The sequence below is a fragment of the Ambystoma mexicanum genome, chromosome 2p (assembly GCF_040938575.1).
Source record: "Ambystoma mexicanum isolate Mex_15411 chromosome 2p, UKY_AmexF1_1, whole genome shotgun sequence".
Classification (NCBI taxonomy): domain Eukaryota; kingdom Metazoa; phylum Chordata; class Amphibia; order Caudata; family Ambystomatidae; genus Ambystoma; species Ambystoma mexicanum.
This window is the reverse complement of record NC_090923.1, coordinates 1186512309-1186534296: the sequence shown is the minus strand read 5'-3', so window position 1 is coordinate 1186534296 and position 21988 is coordinate 1186512309.

Sequence of the window (21988 nt, the reverse complement as noted above, 5' to 3'; positions counted from 1 at the left end):
TGATCGGAATCTCCCTTGTTCGGCTGCAGGACTCTTCCTGTGGATGGTTCGGGTCTTGAATAGGCTCGCCTGAGCCTCATCAGGTTGCAGGACGCGTTCAGAGTTCCGGGAAGTTCGTGGTTCCAGGGTATCCAGGATTAGCGTAGAACGAGTAAGTAGGGGGGGAATTCCGAGAACAGGATAAGGCAAGGAAGGAAGCAAGAGGATCAAGGAAATCAATGTAGAGAGTAAGCACACGTCGGGTCACTACCGAAGATAGCGTTGAGACGCGCGGACCCGCAGGGGCGTGACCAATTTATAGTACGTGCCACGACGTGAAAGCTAGTGCGTAGCACGGAGCTTGGTTGCGGCCATGTTGGGAGGAAGAAGGAGTACAAGCCCTTCTTGACAATGACCATGAGGTCGAGAAGGGGCAATTTCGCCGGGTCATGACAGCATGCCCCCTCCGAAGACTGGTTCCTCCAGGCTTGCCTGGGTGAATAAGATGGAATCTTCTGAGCAAACGAGGGGTCTTTAAATTAGAAACTGGTTCCCATGTTCTCTCGCTAGGGGGGTAGCCTTTCCACTCGACCAGATATTGTAGTCGGCCCCTCCTATACCTGGAATAACATATCCTGGACACCTCATATTCCAACTGGTCGTCCACAACCACAGGTGTGGGTTTGAAGGGTTTTCGAGTAGAACTAACGTAAGGTTTCAACAGGGAAGTATGGAAGACTGGATGTATCTTTTTCCAGGAATCCGGAAGATTAAGTCGGAAGGAGACAGGATTGATGACCTCCTTTATAGAAAATGGACCATAATAGTGAGGAGCTAATTTGTTTGGTCGTAGATGTCGAGGTAACATTTTCGAGGCTAACCAGACTTAATCGCCAACTGAATAGGAAGGTGATGGTCTTCTCTTAGAGTCCGCATATCTTTTGGTTCGAGTCTGGGCCTGTTCTAACTGATCCTTTGCCTCTCTTTGTAAGTCGATCAGCGTCTAAATCCAAGAGTCAAGGGTAGGTACCGTAGTTGATTCGGGAAGAACTGATGGTAAAACAGACCGGTGATAACCTTGACTGCAATAGAAAGGGCTGATCTTGAGAGCTGAATGATCTGAGTTATTGTAGGAGAATTCGGCTAAGGGTATAAGGAGAGACCAATCGTCTTGAACCTTGGTGGCAAAACAATGAAGATATTGTTCCAGTGTTTGATTTACTCGTTCCGTTGCCCCATTGGTTTGTGGATGATAGCCTGAAGAAAGGGCACGTTGGATTCCTAGAACACGACAGTGATGTTTCCAGAATTGTGAAATATACTGGGGTCCCCGATCCGAAATAATCTTGGAAGGAAGGCCATGAAGACGAAAAATATGTTCCAGGAAAATTCCAGCAAGTTCCGAGGAAGATGGTAGTTTATACAATGGTGTAAAATGAGCTAGATGAGTGAACAAGTCAATGGTTACCATAATGGTTGTATATCCTCGGGAAGGTGGTAATTCAACAATAAAGTCAGTGGCAATAACTTCCCAGGGTTGGGTTGGCAACGTAGGTTGTAGAAGCAGACCCTCCGGCCTCTGATTATCGTACTTGTTCTGACTACAAATAGCACATGTCTTGATGTATTGAACTACACTGGACTTCATCCCTGGCCACCAGAATTGTCTTTGTATAAGACGGAAGGTGTTGGTTACTCCTCGATGGACGGAGTGAAGAGTATCATGGCATAGATTCATTACCTTCTGTTGAAGTTCTTTTGTCGGAATGACCACTGAATTGTTCTTGAATAAATATCCTTCCTTGATTGTCAGACGCCAGGGATTTTTCTTCGATATGTCCTTCCAGAGTTCAGATAAATGAGTCTGTGCTCTGATTTCTTCCAGGAGATTGATCGCTTGAGCTACAAAGATTGTGGGTGGAAACATTTTTGGATAGATCTTATCCTCCAAGGGAACATAGTTGGGACGCCGAGAAAGGGCATCGGCAATCAAGTTTTGCGATCCAGGAACATGTGAAATTTGAAATTGATATTGAGCAAAGAAGTAGGCCCATCGAGCTTGTCTACTATTCCTGCACTCCATGGATTGTAGGACCTGAAGATTTCGGTGATCAGTACAGACTTGAACTGGATATTTAGCACCCAGGAGTAAATGTCTCCATTCAGTGAAGGCATGACGAATAGCCAATAACTCCTTCTCCAGAACTGAGTAGTGAGTCTCGCTGGTGGTCAGGGTCCGTGAGAGATAAGCAATGGGATGTTCCAACTTATCATCAGATTCTTGTTTTAAAACTGCTCCTATGGCGTAATTGGAGGCATCAGTTTCCACTAGAAAAGGACGATTTATGTCAGGTTGGGCCAGGATGGGGGCCTGGGTGAATTCTTCTTTCAAGCGTTGGAATGCCTTGTCTTGTGGTATAGACCAGTTAAATGGAACGTCTTTCTTCAGGAGATTAACAATGGGTTGAACAATCTCGAAAAAGGTGGGAATAAATTTCAGGTAGAAGTTGGCAAGCCCCAGGAAGGATTGTATTTGCTTAACAGATGTTGGGGCAGGCCAAGCCAGTATGGCCTTCACCTTTGAAGGGTCCATACTAATTCCTTCTGAACTGAGGACAAATCCCAGATAGTGAACTGATGTGACATGAAACAAACATTTTTCTGGTTTGGCTAAGAGTTGATTTTCATGGAGATGTTGAAGTACTGATTTTACATGTTCTTCATGTTTCAAGGAGTCCTTGGAGAAGATCAATATGTCATCCAAGTAGACGATAACATTGAGAAATAACATGTCAGAGAACACCCTATCCATAAAATGCTGGAAGACTGCGGGAGCATTGGTCAGACCAAAGGGCATGACTAGGTATTCAAAGTGACCAAAGGGTGTTCTAAAGGCTGTTTTCCATTCGTCTCCTTCCCGGATACGGATCAAATGGTAAGCACCTCGGAGATCCAGTTTCGTGAATATCACTGTACCTCTCACAGCTTCAAGGATGTCCGAGATCAGCGGTAGAGGGTATCTGTCTTTCAGGGTGTATTGATTTAGGCCCCGATAGTCCAGGCAAGGTCTGAGCACTTTAGTATCCTTTTTCGTAACAAAGAACAATGAAGCACCAGCTAGTGATTTTGAAGGTCTTATGGTGCCGTTCTCAAGATTAGTGTCTAGGTATTCCCGGAGGGCTCTCCTTTCGGGTTCTGAAAGGATAAACATCCTGCCAAAAGAAATAACTGCTGAGGGTTCAGTATCTATGGCAAAGTCTTCGGGTCTATGTGGAGGTAAGGCTTGAACAATGGCAGTAGAGAATACATCAGCATACCCTTGATAGATCTCTGGAACTTGTACAATATTGGAAACCATGAGTGGTGTCTCTGGACACCTTGGTAGACTTATAGGAGCTGTGGCTGAGGTATCCAGGTTTAAACAATGGTTCATACAGAACTCCGAGCCCAGGAATAAGGATCCGGCCGTCCAGTTAATATATGGATTGTGCCTTTGTAACCAGGGCATGCCCAGAACCAAGGGTTAATGGGCTGATTTTATAATGTCAAACACAATCCTTTCTTGATGATGATTTATGGAAAGATGGATCTCCCTTGTTTGCAGACCTATGGGTTCTGAGGAAAGAGGTCTTCCGTCAATTGCTTCCACTGGCTGTGAAAAACTTCTTGCTTCATATGGAATGTTATGACTTCTTACCCAATATTGATCAATGAAGACTCCCATTGCTCCGCAACCCACCAAGGCCAGTATGGGGTAGACCTTGCCCTTGGATGGCGATAAAAAGGCCTGTAATATCACCAATTTGTTTTGTCCAGGAGAGTTCAAGGATGGAATTGATGTGGAGCAAACATCGCTCTCCCGAAACCTTGCTCCATTTAGGATCGGGAGCTGGCGTTTCCCGAGCGTCGGGGAGGAGCCAGAGGACACTCTTTAACTAGATGTTTATCTGAGGCAGAATACATACATAAGCCTGTGTGTATCCTTCTTAACCTTTCCTGCGGGGAAATTGGTCCACGGAAGGCTCCGAGTTGCATGGGTTCAGAATCAGTGCTCGGATTCTTGGCAGATTCGGTCCTTGTAGTATTCTCTGGGGAGTTTCTTTGAATTGAGACTTTATTCTTTTTCTTTTCGGCCTTTCTTTCTTGGATTCTGAAGTCTATTTGCATAGACAAGTCCAGGAGGGCCTGGAATGAACTAGGACGTGCCACTCTGGCTAATTCGTCCTTAATCTCTTCATTTAGACCTCTGCGAAATAAGGTAAAACTGGCTTCCAGGGGCCAGTCCGCCTCTTTGGCTAGCTGTTTGAATCTGGTAACATAGGTCAACATGTCTTGGGATCCTTGTTGGAAGTTGAGTAACTTCTCTTGAGCACCGTGGACCAGCTCTGGACGTTCGCACATGGTCTTGAGTTCCGAGATGAAGCCTTCATAATCATCCAGGAGAGCATCCCCTGAATTAAGTAAAGGAGTGGCCCATGTAAGGGCATTACCGGAAATATGCGATATTATGAAGCCCACCTTAGCCCTAAGAGTTGAGAAAAAGTAGGGCTTGAAGGTAAAATGTACCAAACAAGAATCGAGGAATCCACGTAAGGTCTTTGTTGAACCGTAGTATTTATCAACCACTCCTCCCAATAGTACGCTATCCTTGTTCGCAGAGTCACGTGACAAGACAAGCTGTTTTAGCGCCGCATTTTCTGCTTTTAAATTCTGCATCTCTGTGGAAAGTTCTTGCATTCCGCGCATCAGGTCCTGAATAGCATTCTCCATGGTAGAATCCGTATTGATCGTTTGGCGTCTCAAACTGTCGAAAATCTCCCCCCGTCTCACCTGTGATCGGGATCTCCCTTGTGCGGCCGCAGCACTCTATCTGTGGATGGTTCGGGTCTTGAATAGGCTCGCCTGAGCCTCGTCAGGTTGCAGGACGCTTTCAGAGTTCCGGGAAGTTCGTGGTTCCAGGGTATCCAGGATTAGCGTAGAACGAGTAAGTAGGGGGGGAATTCCGGGAACAGGATAAGGCAAGGAAGGAAGCAAGAGGATCAAGGAAATCAATGTAGAGAGTAAGCACACGTCGGGTCACTACCGAAGATAGCGTTGAGATGCGCGGACCCGCAGGGGCGTGACCAATTTATAGTACGTGCCACGACGTGAAAGCTAGTGCGTAGCACGGAGCTTGGTACGGCCATGTTGGCAGGAAGAAGGAGTACAAGCCCTTCGTCACAATGACCATGAGGTCCAGAAGAGGCAATTTCGCCGGGTCATGACAGTATCTATGAATTACAAGGGAACTGAGGAATTTCTGTCAGAGAGATAAACCGCGGTAAGCGTCCGCTGAACACAGCTGAAGACGCAAAGCGCCGTTGAACAAAGGGGAGGGGCTTAAGTACTCCAGAGTGACAGAAAATTAGACCGCTTGCCCAATCTAGGGTTGTAACATCAGGCGGCCATGTTGGTTGATGAGGAAGAGCCCTAGTAGCATAGCCCAACCCTACCTATCCTTAGACCAGGAATTATAAGCGGCCACCCAGGAAATTATGGAAATTCTTTTGAGGGGGGACCCAGTAGTCATGACAGTATTCCCCCCCCAAATCCCCTCCTAAACTGAAATTCCCTCTCCCTGGTTTGGACGGGTGGTTGCGGTGAAAGATTCTGAGTAACCTAGGGGCATGAACATTCTCGCAGGGTTCCCATGTTCTGTCTTGAGGGCCATAACCCTTCCAATCCACTAAGTAGAATAGCTTATTACGCACAATCTTGGAATCTAAGATGGCCTTGAGGTCATATTCTAGCTGGTCATTTTCCACAACCACAGGGGCTGGTGCTTCGGAAATTAGTGTGTTTGGAAAGACAGGTTTTAAAAGAGATACGTGAAAGACCGAATGGATTTTCATGGTTTTTGGAAGGGTTAGCTTCATGGCCACGGGATTGATGATTTTTTCAATGGCAAAAGGTCCCAGGAAGCGGGGAAGGAATTTTCTAGATCCCTTCAAGGTCAGATTTCGAGAGGCTAACCAAACCAAATTTCCCACCTTATACTCTGGTGCAACACATCTCTTGTCATCAGCAAATTTCATCTGGGATTCTTTAGCCACAGATAATTGTTCTCGAGCTTGAGCTATGGCAGTGGTGATTTTTTCATGTGGAGATTTCACTGCTGGCATTTCCAACGGTTCAGGTGGATCGTAAACTGAGGTACTTGGATGTCGACCATGCAAGGTGTAAAAAGGACTCAAACCAGTGGAGGAATGGACAGAATTGTTATATGCATATTCAGTTATCCACAAAACGTTTAGCCAGGTGTCTTCTAGTTGGTGTAACATACATCTAAGGTACTGTTCCAAGGTATGATTGGTTCGCTCAGTTTGACCGTCAGTTTGGGGATGATGACTGGTGGACAAACGTACATCTATTTTAGCCAACTCGCAACATTTTCTCCAAAACTTAGAGACAAATTGGCTTCCTCAATCAGAGATTATCACCGTAGGAAAGCCATGCAACTTCACAATATTCTCCAAAAAGGTTTTTGCCAGCACTGGAGCTGACGGCAATCCTTTCAATGCGATAAAATGTGCCATCTTGGAGAACAAGTCCACCACAAACATGATCGTGTCAAAACCTTCACAAGGAGGCAAATGTCATGATGCCTACCTCCAAGGAGCCAGGTCCGACCCAGCAACCGGATCCGCAGCCACTTCCCAGAGCCTAGAGAGAAAAAGACAAGAACACAAGGTGAGAGAAGGAAGGGAATAGGAAAAGCTCAGTTTCCTTCTAAGACTTACCTGTTGGGTCATTCCCATTTCATTTCGGGTCCTGCCGCTTCCTGGCATTCCGGACCCCGGTCCCTATGGGGAAAAAAGACAAAGACATTGAATGAGCGAATGCAAAGACATTACCCGAACGCTCATCCAGAACTTACCTGTCATTTACTGGTACTGCACGTTTCACTTCGGGTCGGCGCCATATCTCCGGCATTCCGAACCCCGGCCCCTAAGGGGAAAAAGACATAAGCGTTAGCACTTGCTGCAATAAGACAATGAACATTATTATTAAGCTTGAACTTTTGAACTTGCTACAGAACTCTTACAGCGCCTTACCTGAATAGTCAAGCTTATTTGAATTCCTATCAAACCTCAATCCAGTGAAGTAACTTGGTTTCAACGCGCCCCTGCATCAGAAGCAGGATGGACGACTCATCCTTCCAGACCCTAAGGTGAGACTTCACGGGGAATCGTGGAAGGGTATTGTGAAAGGTTGGAAGGGAGTGGGAGGCTTGAGCATTATTCCGTCAGTAGGTAATACTCCCTTTTCACGCACAGGGGAATATTCCTGCGAGCCAGAGAAGCCAGAGTAGAGGGGCCCTACCTGTCCATCCTCGGAGTCCTGCGCTTCACCATTGAAGAAGCATCAGCATTCGAAGCCAGACCTGCGCCTCCGTGGGAATCCGGTGGGCGTGACAGCAAATCTATGATGAAGTCCATGGAGATGGTGTGCCAGGGGGTTGGTGGCACCTTCAAAGGAAGAAGCAAGCCAGCAGGTTTCTTTTTTTGATTTTTGTTTTGAGCGCAGTTACCACAAGTTTTCAAATGTTGAATGATATCCTCTCTCCAAGTAGGCCACCAATATGACCTCTTAACCTTCTCCATGGTCTTTGTGATTCCGGGGTGACCTTCCAAAAGAGCATCATGATAGTTTGTAACCACTTTTTCCTGTAGTTGGGGCGTGGGCAAGTACAACCGTTCCTGATAAAAGGGAAGGCCCTCCTGCACTGTATTACTCCTAGGATCTTTTCTCCAGAAATTATCTCCACAGGATTCACCGGTACATAGGCTTCTTCCCCATTACCAATTCGAGATAAGGCATCAGCCTTTCCATTTCGCACTCCTGGTCTGAAGGTAATAACGAAGTCATATTCAGCGAGAAAGAGAGCCCATCATAACTGTCTTGAAGATTGTGCCTTCGCTGAGCGTAAGTATTGCAAGTTCCGATGGTCGGTGAAGATGGTCACAGTGTGTCGTGCGCCCAGCAAGTGATGCCTCCATTCCTTCAAGGCACAAATTATAGCCATAAACTCCTTATCCGTAATGGTCTAATTCAATTCTGCAGCAGAGAACTTCTTTGACCAAAACCCTACTGGGTGCAATTCTTGGGTGCCAGGATCATGCTGAGACAACACAGCTCCCATAGCTACATTTGAAGCATCAGTCTCAACTACAAAAGGAAGATCAGGTCTCGGATGTTGGAGAACAGGTGTAGCAGTAAATTTCTCCTTTAGTTTCTTAAATGCCTCATCCGCTTCATTGGTCCATTCGAATTTCCTGTTTTTTCTAAGTAGTGAGGTGATAGGATGAACCAGGCGAGAGAAATCAGAAACAAACCGCCTATAGAAATTTGCAAATCCCAGAAAACTCTGAATTCCTTTGACAGAAGTTGGAGCGGGCCAAGACAGGATGGCATCAACTTTTCTGTTATCCATTTTGATTCCACTTGAAGATAGAATGAACCCCAAGAATTCAATTTCGGGGACATGAAAATGACACTTCTCCAATTTCACATACAGAGAATTTTCTTTGAGCCTTTAAAACACCAATGTCACGTGCTTAACATGATCCGCCAGCTTTGCAGAGAAAATTAGAATATCATCCACATAGACCACCACACAGATGTCCAGTAGTTGTCTAAAGATATCATTCATAAAGGACTGAAAAGCAGCTGGAGCATTGCAAAGCCCGAAGGGCATGACTTGGTATTCGAAGAGCCCGAATCGCGTTTGAAAAGCGGTTTTCCACTCCTCACCTTTCTTAATGTGAATGAGATGATAGGCACCTCTAAGATCAAGCTTGGTGAATATTCGTGCCTGCTTCACCTGATCCAGCAAAATCGAAATAAGGGGAAGAGGATAGCGGTTCTTCACAGTGATTTGATTCAGTGCTCTACAGGGTTATGCTTCTCCAACCAAGGTATCCCCAAGATGATCAGGAATTGCAGAGATTGTATCAGGTCAAAAGAGATCCTCTCCCTGTTTCCTTCCTGGCACAGCATCATAAGGGGGTCAGTGCACTGGGTTATGGGACCTGACACCAAAGGTGTGCCATCCACCCCGGAAACATTTTCAGCTTCTAACTTATTCCTCAAAGGGAATCCCAATGTACTAGCCAGATGTTGATCCATGTAGTTGCCAATGGCCCCACAATCTATGTATGCAACTTATGCATGCCTCTCAGTGGGGTTCTTCTGGCAAAAAAGGACTATAGGACACACAAAGTGTGAGGTCGCTGCAACCTTTTCCATGCTCGACAAGCGGACCTCTAGACTTGTCGGGCACTGGAGTTTTCTGCCATCTGTTCTTTTTTATTTGGATTAATTCCTCCTAAAGGCTTCCGTGAAGGTTTTACTGGACAATCCTTTAAAAAGTGACCAGCCTTGCCACAATACAAACACAACTGCAGTTGTCATCTCTTCTCTCTCTCTGCTTAGGATATAGGGCCCCGAATTCCGCCCAGCTGCATGGGTTCATTGTGAACATCTAATCCTGACTTCGACATTGGTTCCCTTGAACGGACTACAAAGGGTCGATTGTCCTGACGAGTTCGATCCATTCTCCTATCCTGAAGACGATGATCCAACTGGATTGTCAGATCTATGAATTCTGTGATACATTCAGGCGGAATGACAACTTGAGCAAGAACATCCTTCAGCTAATTGCGGAGACCACGATAAAACAAGGTCACTCTCTTTTCTGTAGGCCAATTAGTTTCTGCCACTAATCGATTAAAAGTGGCTACATATACAAGCAGCTCCTGATTGCCCTGCTTGAGTGACAGTAACTCATTGTCCAATGCCTGGCCTTGTGAATGACGAGCAAACAGTTTCTCTAACTCTCGTTGGAATTCTGAAAGGTTCTGTAACACGGGATCATCCCGATTAACCAAAAGAATGGACCAATCAGCTGCATGACCACGTAAATAAGACAACACGAAGGCAACCTTTGATTGGTCGGTGGAGAACACGCTAGGTCTGCACAGAAAATGTAGTCTACACTGATTTAAAAACACTGCAAACTTTTTTGGGTCTCCCGTGAATCGTTCGGGAGGAGCCAAGGGAGTATTTCCTGGAATCACCACTTGGACTGGAACTGGGGGTGATGTTGATGAGGAAGTTTGGACATTACTTTGGGGAAGGGGAACCTGTCCCGCCTGATTCTGTAATAATTGGCGAGCCAATTCTTCAGTTCGTTCCCTATTGATTCCCAGTTCCCTTCTAAGAGCACCGGTTTTGGTCCGGGCTGCATGGACTTCAGCTCTAAGTTCTCCCAGTAGTTGAGCTAACTGGTCTACCTCAGAAGTTCCCATGATGCCCAGGCGGAGTAGTTTTTTTTATGGTGGCTTCGCGTTCTGTAACGCTTACCTTAGACTCCTCGGGGACACCACGTGATGTTCTGAAACTTCTCAGGGTGCGCAGTTATCTGTTGTTACTATCCCAACTGGACCCTCTTTCTATACCACAGAAAACAAATCACAACACGAGAACAATTGGAATGCGTCCTAGTGTAGGGAAAATATTATAGGTCAAAAATCCCAGCATCTGTATTGCTCAATTACCTTAGTTGGTGATTTGGTTAGCTCTCCATCCTGCTTCTGCGCAGGGGTGCGAGTTCTGAAGAAGGGCTAGATTAGGAGTGGAAACAAGGGGAGAAGGACAGCCCTATATGGAATGTAGGGTGTTGAGAAAAAGCCTAATGGTGAGGTGGAAAAACATTCAACCTATTCCAACAACACAACTGTGACTGGAGAGGTAAGGTTATTCTCCAGTTCTCCTGGAACTACCTCAAAAGTGCTATTCCTGACAATTCCCGGCCAGAAAAGATATTGCTAACTAATTCCTTGCAAGAAACCCTCTAATGTGTCTAAAACTGAACGTGCGCAAACATTTAACTTTTAAGGCACCTTCATGTGTACAATTCGTGTACCTAACTGTGACAGAAAATGCGGAACACCTCTGTTCCTAGAAACAAAATCTCCACACTAAACCCCCCAGCTCCGTAATACTAAAACAATGACTAGGCGGTGAAAACATACACTTGCCCTTGGAGAACGAATGCAAGCAGAGCACTCGCCATTAAGAACGGATAATCAGTGGAGACAGCTAATGAGGTAAAATGATACTTGCTGTGGAAAGGAGACAGAACAGGAATGAGTGTCTCGAAAACTCCTCACAGACGAAACGCCAAAAGGAATGCGTCTCCCGCCAACTCCTCACTGACAAACGCCAACTCCTCACAAAGCTCACGGAATAGTAGTTGCGGAATGGCACGGGAATACAATGACCATGGCACTATTGAGGGGGTATCTATGAATTCCAAGGTAACTGAGGAATTTCTGTCAGAGAGATAAACCGCGGTAAGCGTCTGCTGAACACAGCTGAAGTCGCGAAGCGCCGTTGAACAAAGGGGAAGGGCTTAAGTACGCCAGAGTGACAGAAAACTAGACCGCTTGCCCAATCTAGGGTTGTAACATCAGGCAGCCATGTTGGTTGATGAGGAAGAGCCCTAGTAGCATAGCCCAACCCTACCTATCCTTAGACCAGGAATTATAAGGGCCCAACCAGGAAATTTTGGAAATTCTTTTGAGGGGGGACCCAGTAGTCATGACAATTACTCACAGGTTGCTTTCCCTGTCTCTCCCGGCTCTCTTTTCTCTCCTCCCTCTTTAACATCCTTCACAGAGTCCACTGATGGCTTTCATTTAAAGGGATATCTTCTGTTTCAGTTTGTTGATTATACAAATTTATTTTCTCTTTATTAAAAGTATGGAACTTACAACTTCCTGCTGTATCAGATAAGTCGACATAAGCCATCATGTGGAGGGCATCAGTCAGTTTCTAAAGGGGACGGGAGTCCTTGTCCCCAATGGGGGAGTCTCTCCCGCTGAGGTCCCACTTGCCTTTACCCCTTGTAAGGAAGGCATGGTATCAACAGTAAGACAGACCCAAGTGACCACAGTTCAAGGGTGTTTATCAAACTTCAAAAAGGGTTTGATAAACGCTTATCTAAGCCTAAATCTACAGATGAGAACAAGCTACGACCATCAAATAATAACAACGCAGTCCTAGTGGTGTCTTTTCAAAGTAAAGGGCCTATACTAAAGAAAACTATTGCCAATCCTTACCTCTAAATACAAATAGTGTGGGGAACAATGTTATGAAAAAGAAAGAAGTGTTCAAAATGATATGTCAGGTTGTTCAGGCCATTGGCCTCTTTTCCCTATGTTTTCAGCACAGGACAAGGTGGTTCACTCAAGCGTAGTGTAGGGTGTCCTGACCCACGTTTAAGCTACCCTGCTACAACATTTGGTGCTGTGGGCTTAGGAAATTCAAGATGGCGGAAAACCCACATGTGCGCCGAAATCCAGGAAAGCTGCGCAGTTGTGCGCACACCAAAATGGTTACCTAACTTGCCACCCACCAGGGTAAAGAAAGGTCTTTGTTAACAAAATCCACTTTTACTGATGTCAAAAAGTTGCTGAAATCGTGACTCATTGGACCACTTTAAAGATTCAACCCTTTTTGTGGGGTTCCACATAACCATCTTACTGTAAGGAGCCCCATCAAAACAATGTTAAGCAAGGATTTACTACCATGTAAGAACCATTCCTGTTTAGAATGCATTAATCCAAGAAAATCCCAAAAATGGGTGCAGTACCAGTACTCACCACTATCCAAAAGCCGGCGTTTTAAAACCACTCTGTGTGTTTCTGAAGGCAAGCCAAAATGCCTATTTGAAACCTTGCAACATGTGCAAAATATTTACAGAACACCAGCAGACATTGGCAGAATGGAGTTTTGTGTGCCTACAGAATCTGGGAAATGAAGATCATAAGACAAGGTTTATAACAAGACTGGCTGAGCTGTGGATTGCAGCAGTTTAAGTTGCACTGGATTTAAAACCACCAAAATCGAAAATGTTAAATTAAATGAGTGACCTATGTTTGGTGTCACATGCCTTTGTAACTGTTGAAATGTCATAGTTTTGCACTTAGAATCAGCCTTCTAGCTGCATGTGTAAAATTACAAGTTATTTTAAAAGCAACAAAAAGTTAGCTGAAGGTCTGGCTTAAGGAACTTGATTTTGCCTAGCAACGGATCCCATCAGGAGTGAAACTTGAGTCACAACTATGTTCCCAGGCCAATGTTCCTTTTGCTGCCCACACTAAGGATATGCCATCTATCTGATAATTGAATTTCCTGTGCTCTGCCAGAGAGTGAACAAAGCCCTCTCCACTCAGGCAAAGGTTTTTATTACAGACGTCGTAAAAAGTGGCTTCCTCCTGGAGAAGCTGGGAGGGGCACTGCCTGTGAGAAGCAAGCTGGCTTGGCAGAAACTGGAAAGACTGGTTTCTGTACCATGTGACCTGAAAAGACACACCCCTGCAGCAAGGATATGGTTTTATAAAAAGGGGGATAATTCATAGTGCGGACATGTGAAAATTTTATAAATGATACCATAATTCTTGTGATTTTTCTGCCCACAGTTTAAGACGTGGTAGGAACCGGTGGTATGTTCAGGGGGGTTTTAGCGGAAAAGTGGATATTACCCTAAATGTGTGCATGTTAAAAATCTGAAACTTCATCAGTTAATGTCCCTACCCCCTGCACACATGTATGTAAAGTTGGGTCCATGTCGGAAATTGAAAAAGCAGTTAAAAAGTCAATTATGTACACTCTTTGAATGCAAGCTCCGAGAATGAGCAGATTTGGACATAGACATGGCTAAATTCAGCCACACCATGTATATGTAATTTCAAACAACTGTGTAACTCTGAAGTATGGATTTTGATCATATATATATTTGGGTGCACAGATGATAAGGGAGGTTGTTTCAAGAGATCATAAAATGACATCAATCTGACTCACAGTTCAGTTTGCCAATCAAGCGGAGGAATGGAAGCCTGACCAATGACGAATGAGAGGGGCAAGTCTAGTGATGCAACACACACACCCATTCTCAAGAAACAGATAAAAGCAGAGAGTCAGGACACATAGAGAGATTCAATTTCATCTGCCGCTGGAAGCCCTGCCGGAAAAATCCATACTTACCTCCATCAAACTCCAGAAAGCCAAACTAGAGACTTCAATCTATCCAGAGCAGAGACCAGACCAGAGAGAAAGCAGTGCTGTGCCTAGCAGAGACCAGACCAGAGAGAAAGCAGTGCTGTGCCTAGCCGAGACCAGACCAGGCGCTGTGAGCAGAATCCGGAAAGACCTGACCAGACTGAAGATCGTGACCAAGTCGCTTTCCTGTTCAAAATCTCTTGTGAGTACTTAGCAAAACTCAGAACACATCTCTTAGTTTAAATTCATCTAATTCAATCTATTTAACCTAAGTAGAACTGCCTCCTATCTGTCACCTGTCATTTCTAGTAAAATTTGTCATGTTGAAAAAGTGTGCGTTTAAAATTTACAAAACCAAAAACGACCTTTACTAAATTACTCATATCTCCGCAACCGTTTGGGCTAGAGACTTGCAATAACTTTCATTTGGACAAAGTTTTTCAAAACGGTAGAGATAGTCCTTGCGGTTCCTTTGTAATAGCGCTCGGCGCATCCGCGAATTTTGCCGCGATTTGCAATTTCTTCACATGTAAAAAACTGCTGCTGCCTGATTTCATTTGCCAGAAATTCGTTTAACCTGCTAACTATCCCTGCATCATTGCTAGTGTGAGCCTGGACTAATATTAACTAGATACCACTCATCCTGAACCTCTAAAAGGGAATTAAGAGCGTTTCCAGCATATTTCTCATTCATTGCTAGCACCTATCAAAGCATTTGCCTGTGTTTTCAAACTTCTGTTTAAGCTTGCTGGATTGAACTGAATTACAGTTGATTGCATTTCTGAGAACTGTGTGTTTTCCTTCCATTTCCTTGCCTTGCATCAAAGGGGGGGAGGGGAGTAGCCAGAGAAAAGTGATTACATTGTTTGGTTGAAATCATATTGCGTATTTTCTGTACTGCATTCATTGAATATTGCATCCACCTGAGCCTACATAAAGCATCCTCTACCACATTATACTTTTGTTCCTATTTACCAGTGTGCTACCTTATCCATTTCATGTCAACTCATTAGTGATTAAAGAAGTGTGCTAGTGCCAGATTCTCCGTTGTTAATATTTACCATATCAGATTAAGTGTGATATTCAATTATTAATTTATTAAAAAGTGTGATATATATTTTAATTTATCAAATAAACCTTTTAAACTTGCAAAACAGAATTACTTCTTGGCTCAGTGGGGTCAGGGGGATTCCAAGAGAGGGGTGTTATACAAGGGTAGTCATCCAGAACGCATGAACTGGACCTAAAGATATATCAATAAGGGTTTTCATTCAGTATTCTAGACTAGGCGTTAACTTGGCTGTAGTGCTGAATTGAATCCTCTTACAAAGTGGGGGCTCGAGCCGAGACGTTGGGTTAGATTTACCAGTTGTGCAGCTTAATACAGTGTGCTAACTGACGGGATACATACACCCGGTCGGATCACCACGCTGCATTACGCTGTGAAGCATTCCTCAAAAGGGACACTCCAAGAAAAGTTCTGTTCTGCAAAAATAAAATACTAACTTCTGTAAGTCAGGACAGAGACCAATCTCTAGAATGACGACCTTAGTAGACATGAAAATAACCAGAGAGCACCTCTTGCATAAGCTATTTGTGAGAGGTGAATGGACCGAACAGGGCCAGGATGTGTGGTTGCAGGCCATCACACAACAGGTCACTGAAACAGGGTCAGATATATATAGAGATCAGGGTCCCTTACATGTGGCCCTGAGTGAACTATATATGGCTCCTAAAGCCAAAGAGGAACACAATAAGATCGCCAGGATAGCAGCATACCTGTACCTATATATGGGAGACATGCAGGATAGATGTGCTGAAAGCCAAAATCTGGCAAATAGGCAACAGATGGCATTACAGAAGGTCCAATCTGATCTGGACTCTTCTGAGCAGAGGCTGCAGAGGAACCAGGAGTCAGAAAATGACAGCAGACTGTACATTACTAAAATAAAGGAGGATATGGATGTGCTACAACAGGAAAAGACAGACCAGGATACCCGATTTCTGGCCCTGCAGAAGGAGCACCAAGACAGTTTGGACTCCTTACTGCAGAACCAGAAAAAGCTGGAGCAACAGATCAATTTCAACAGGGCATGCACAGAGCAGGTAGCCACCCTGCAAATCCAACTAGACAGAGAGAAAGAGGAGAGCAATAAACTGATCCTGAAAGACCTGGATACCCAGGCAGAGTTTGATCAGGAGCGCCAGAAAGCTGGTGCCTTCCAAAGGCAAAGGGACGACCTGGCGGCACAAATGCAGGCTCTTAGTCAGGAAAGAGACGCCTTAGGCCAGGAAGTCTGCCATTTAAAAAGGAAAATGGAAGAAAATCACCTGGCCCACCAGGGACTGGGTGACCTCCAAAAAGAAAACCAGAACTTGCTAGAGCACACCAGGAGGGTGGAGGATGCTCTAGCAAGAAAGGAGCAGGCCAATAGGGACACAGCTCAGGAGGTAACCCTCCTGCAGCAAAGACTGGCCCAGTTCTCCAGGACCAACCAGGAAGCACAGAGGGAAAATGAGGCCCTCTGTCAACACAATGATAGGCTCCAACAGCAGGTCGCGATGCAGGAGAGACTGATAGAGTCGAGTAAGGCCTTAACTGAGGAACTGAAGGCACAAATGCAGGCTCTTGCATTGCAACAGGGAGCAGGGGCGGATAGAGATGAGGTTCGCTGGGAAATGGAAACTCCGGAGCATAACCTCAGGAGCCCTAGTACCAGAGGCCCTCATACCTCTCAGTCCCTGGACTCTGCCACCCCCATGTCCCCTGGCGCACATGAGCACAGGGCCACAGGGATGGCAGATTACTATCCAGCCAGAAGCATGGGGCTCATAGGCCAGTACCATCCAGGAATGGAGGGGTGGGCATCCGGGTATGGGCACCCAAGTACAATACAGTTCAGTGGGGAACCCCAGGAGAGTAGGCCCATTAAGGGCATCCTGAAAACCTCTGCCCAGTTAGGTCAGTGGAGGGGGTACCCATCAAATCCTGACAGCAAGGAGGAATCTGAAGACTCCTCTGAACTGCGCAGGACACAGGAGACCAGGTCCCCACATTCTGCCAGCCATTCCCAGGCTCGCAGAATCCGGGAAAACCTGGAAGAACAGACGGGAACCTCTGGGAGCAGTGCCTCTGAGTCCGACGAAGAATGGACAAGGGTTACCCGAACCAAAAAGGCCAATAAGGCAAAAAGGGCCTTGCTCAAGGACCCCTTAAAGCAGATTAAGGCGATCAGGAGCGTCATCACGCCTTACCATAAGAACGCTAAGTATTCTGTTTGGGAGCACTTAGAGTTGTTTGAACAAATGATGGAGACTTTCCATTTGAAGGACAGCCAAAGCTGCATTCAATATGTAAAGTGGACCTTCTCCCCGGAATACTCCAGTTTCTTTGCGGGGCTGGAGGACCAAAATCATTTAAGATGGTCCACCTATAAGGCGGCCATCCTGAAACATTTTTCTGTTCACAGAAATCCTCAAGAGGCTCGCAAGGCAGCCTACAATTTGCAATGTGGGGAGGATCAGGCCCCACAAGAATTTGTGCAGGAGTTAAAGCGGGCTTTTGCACAGACCACAAGAAGGGTGCGCACGGATAGCCGTGAATTTATAAACACGTTTTTCCATGCCTTGCCCAAATATATCATGACCCAGCTCGTGAGGGATTTTCACGAGAAAAGATCTTTAGACTGGGTCATTGAACAGGCTACCCGCATCTATGAGGTGCAGAAGCCCATAGAAAATAAAAGCAATGCCCAGAAAAACCCCAAAGCCAACAGCACCCCTGCTGCTGCCAAGGTGGCAGAGGTAAAGGTCACCCCCGTTTTGGATTTGGAGATGGGGGGGCCTAAAAACCTACCTGCACCTAATAATGCTAGGCCCAGAAGGTCCTCGGGCCAGTCGCAGACAGGGAGCCAGGGAGGCAGCCCCACAAATGGGGTCCCTCGCTCTCCTGACCATGTAAGTCCTCGCTACAAAGGTAACAGACCCATCCTGGGTTATGTGTGGACTCCTCCAGCCCAAGGGGGGGGATCCAGCCAAGCACCTAACCCAGGGAACTTCCCTCCAAACTTCCCACAGGAGGGCAGAAATTTACCAAACCCTGGGCAGAACTTTTTCCCCAGATATCCACCCGACTTCCAACCCCAAAATCATCCATCCTTCTTTCCTCAATTCCCTGAGCCCAGACCACTGAATCCGGGAGAGGGGAGGCCAAGGGTGGAGGGGTACCAAAATCTTCCCAACCAGGGGTACTACCAGAGGAGGGACAGCTACCCTTCCCGGGATCAGCCCAGGGGAGAAAACAGGGCCCCGTATCAGCCTGAGCGGGTTTCCCAGTTAGAGCGCCAGGTTCAAAACATGGCGCGGGATATGGGTCATATACTGAGGGCACAGCAGAACCCTCAGATCAGCATGCCGGCGCAGAACGCACCCAACTCTGGACCTGGTGCTCCAGAACAATGACGGGGGCAGCACCCCGATAAATCACCGGTTCCCAGGGAGGAGGCACAAAGGGAAGGGGGGTGTAAAGCCTTGGAGGAAGCTTCCTTCCTCACTTGTAAACAGCCCCTGGAAACCCAGGAACCGGAAACAAAATCTCTTGCCCCTGAAAGTCTGCCTCCTAAGGAGCAGAGGGGGGGTAGGAGAAACAAAAGACCCAAACAGACTCAGTTTGAGGAGGTACAGATCTTCCAATTTGAGGGAGAGGGATCCTCAGAGGATCCTGGGAAAAGGATCTTCTCCTTCAGAGAGGGGGGAACTCCTCCCAAAGAAAAATGGGTCCCTAGGGATTCAAATCCAGACTGGGGAGATGTGGAGACTGAGCTACCGCCGCCCACCATCTCATCCCAGAACCAACAGCAAGAAAATCCCCTGGTTCAAACCCATCCTGGCGACTGCCTCCAAAAAGGGGGGGGCGGCCCAGAAACGGAGCCAGGGGAACCCACAATGGCTCTGATCTCCAGTTGCAAATTTTTTCTTTCAGATTCCCAAGACTCTCCACAGAATTCTGCCCAAATCTCCTCGCTAGCGATGTCCAAAACCAGAAAATTAGCCCACCAGTTGTCCAAAAATGTACATTATCTGTGCCCCCTTGAGGAGAAGGAGGGAAGATATTATGCCCCGGTACAAGTACAGGGGCAGGGTACAATCTCAGCACTGGTGGACACTGGATCTCAAGCTACCCTTCTGTCCAGAAGGGCCTTTGACGAACTGAATGCAGGAAGGGGAGAGAATTACCAAATTCCTCTCACCTCTCTTCCTGGACAACTGCAGAACTTTGACGGGAAGGAAATTCCCGTCGAGGGGACGGCAGACTTGGACATTAAGATCGGGCGACATAAGTTGAAACACCCGGTCATAGTTGTGACCCCAGAGGGCACCCCTTGTTTACTAGGGAATGACCTCCTGAGAAGGTTGTCACCCCTAATAGATTGCGTAAACACGGTCCTCTGGACTCAGACTAGCCGACCCATAAAATTAAAACAGAGTGTCAACCATGTTAGTTTAAACGGCACATGCCACATGGTTGAACAAAAATCTGACCAAGTAGAATTTCACTTCCAGAACAACCAAATTCCAGACGTGACGGTAATAGCAGTAGGACAACAGACTGGTGATGGGGGGTCCTCTCTATTTCTGAAAATCAACCTTCCTTCCAGTCTAAAGTGGTATTCCACGCTGGAAGGAAACACTCTGAAATTCTATACTAATCCACAATCAGAAACCCCCACTCCTATAGTCCAGAAAGATGTGAAATCAGCTCAAAGCCTGGCTGATATTCAGCAAATTGGAGAGCAGTTGTTCATCCCTGTTCAGTTAAATGATGGGAAGGACTCTGTTCTCGCTCGAGTGTGTGTGAACAACGGTAAGAGCTTCATCAGCGAAGCCATGTTTCGCCAACTCCCAAAAGATCCAGCCATTCCCACCTTCAAACTGATAGACAAATGGGAAATGGACCTGGAAGCACCTAATTCCAAACATCTCCTGCCAAGCAGGTGTATGCTCAAAATCTCCATTGGCAACAAGAGCATAGTCCACAATTGTTGGGTCGTGCGAGACGTCCCTGCCGCCTTTTACTTAGGCAGTGACATTCTCAATCGCTTTGCCATTAGTTTGGACCTAATAAACTTCAAAGCTTGGTCCCGATTAGCGGATAATCCCATGGGCTTTGATGATCCAGAAAAAGCATTTAGGTCAGCTCAATTGCTACCTTATGCAGTTGAAATTCAGGTTAAAGAGGAAGTCACCATCCCAGAAAGGACCCGACAATTCTCCCTGGAAGTGAAAGTTAAAAGGGGACAAGAGTTGAAAAACCCTGATGCTTACATACATCTAAATGCTTCTCTCCAACAGCAAGGGTTGGGGGTAAACCCGACTCCATTAGTCAACATAGAACATGACCCCATTCTAATAGAGGTGGATAACAGCGACTTAAAGAGTATTACTCTAGCCGCAGGCACCATTATTGGAATGGCGGTTGATGACCGACATTTCTCCATTGATCTTGTAAATGAACTGTTAGGACCCATCCCCAAGGACTGTTTTGACAGTGACAGTGATGACAACGCAACACCAGACAGGATTTTTACCCGGCATGGGGGGAACTTCCTGGTGTACACTTCCTGCCCCTATGGTAAGGAAGATGTGACCTGTGACTTCAAGAGGGATGAGGTGATTTTCCAGGTCCATGAGGGCTGCCTTTCCCACCTGAAGCCTCCGGTCCAAATCAGCACTCTGACCAGGGACTTCTCCACCCAGCTGGAGGAGGCCGCGGAGATAGCCAAACCAGAAGTCTTTCCAGGCTTCAGGCAGATGGTGGAAGAGAGAGTCAACCTAGCTGATGCCTGTGTGACTCTGGAACAAAAGCAAAAGTTGAAACAAGTTTTCTTGGATTTCCAAGATCTCTTTGCGGTAGACTCATATGACTGTGGTCGCACCGACATCCACACCACAACAATCCCCACGGACCCTGGCATGACTCCAGTGTTTGTGAAGCAATATCGCTTGCCTCTCGCATCAATGGAGTCCCTTACTGAAATAATTAAGAACCTTGAGTCCCGGGGAATAATCCGTCCAGTCCACAGCACCTTCAATAATCCGGTGCTGGGAATATTGAAGCCAAACGGCCAGTGGAGACTCTGCGCTGACCTCAGGGAGCTCAACAAACGGGTCCACACTTCCCGATGGCCTCTTCCCTACATTGACCAAGGGCTGGCCCAGATTCAGGGGTCACAGGTATTCACTGCAATAGACCTGACCAATGGATACTGGACCGTGCCTGTCAGTAGGGAGGACCAATACAAGCTGGCTTTTACCTTTGGGGGCCAGCAGTACACATGGACCCGGACTCCCTTCGGATACCTTAACTCCGGTAATGAGTTCAATATTTTCCTACATAAGGCCATGCCCGACCTGGGTACGAGGGGTAACCTGGCTTATGTAGATGATGTCCTCATCAAAAGTTCATCTGTGGAGGAACACATAGCAGAGATCCGTTATGTTCTGACACAGTTGAGGGCCGCCGGAGCAAAACTTTCCTTTCAGAAAGCACAGTGGTGTAGAACCCGTGTTAATTTCTTGGGGCATGAGATTACTCCTCAGGGTCTCTGTCCCCAGGAAAAGAAAGTGGAAGCACTTCAGAAACTGAAAGACCCCACAACTCTGCGGGAACTAAGGAGCCTCCTAGGACAGACTAATTACAGCAGAAAGTTCATTGAGGGCTACGCAGAGATCACCAGACCCCTGATTCATCTCCTGAAGGGGGGGGTCAAGTGGGAATGGGGTCCAGAACAAGCCGAGGCAGTAAAACAACTCAAAAGAAGCCTCTCACAAGCGCCTTGCCTAGCTTACCCTGTCAGAAACAAGGAGTTCTTCCTGGAGACGGGGTTCTCTAATACGTGCTTGA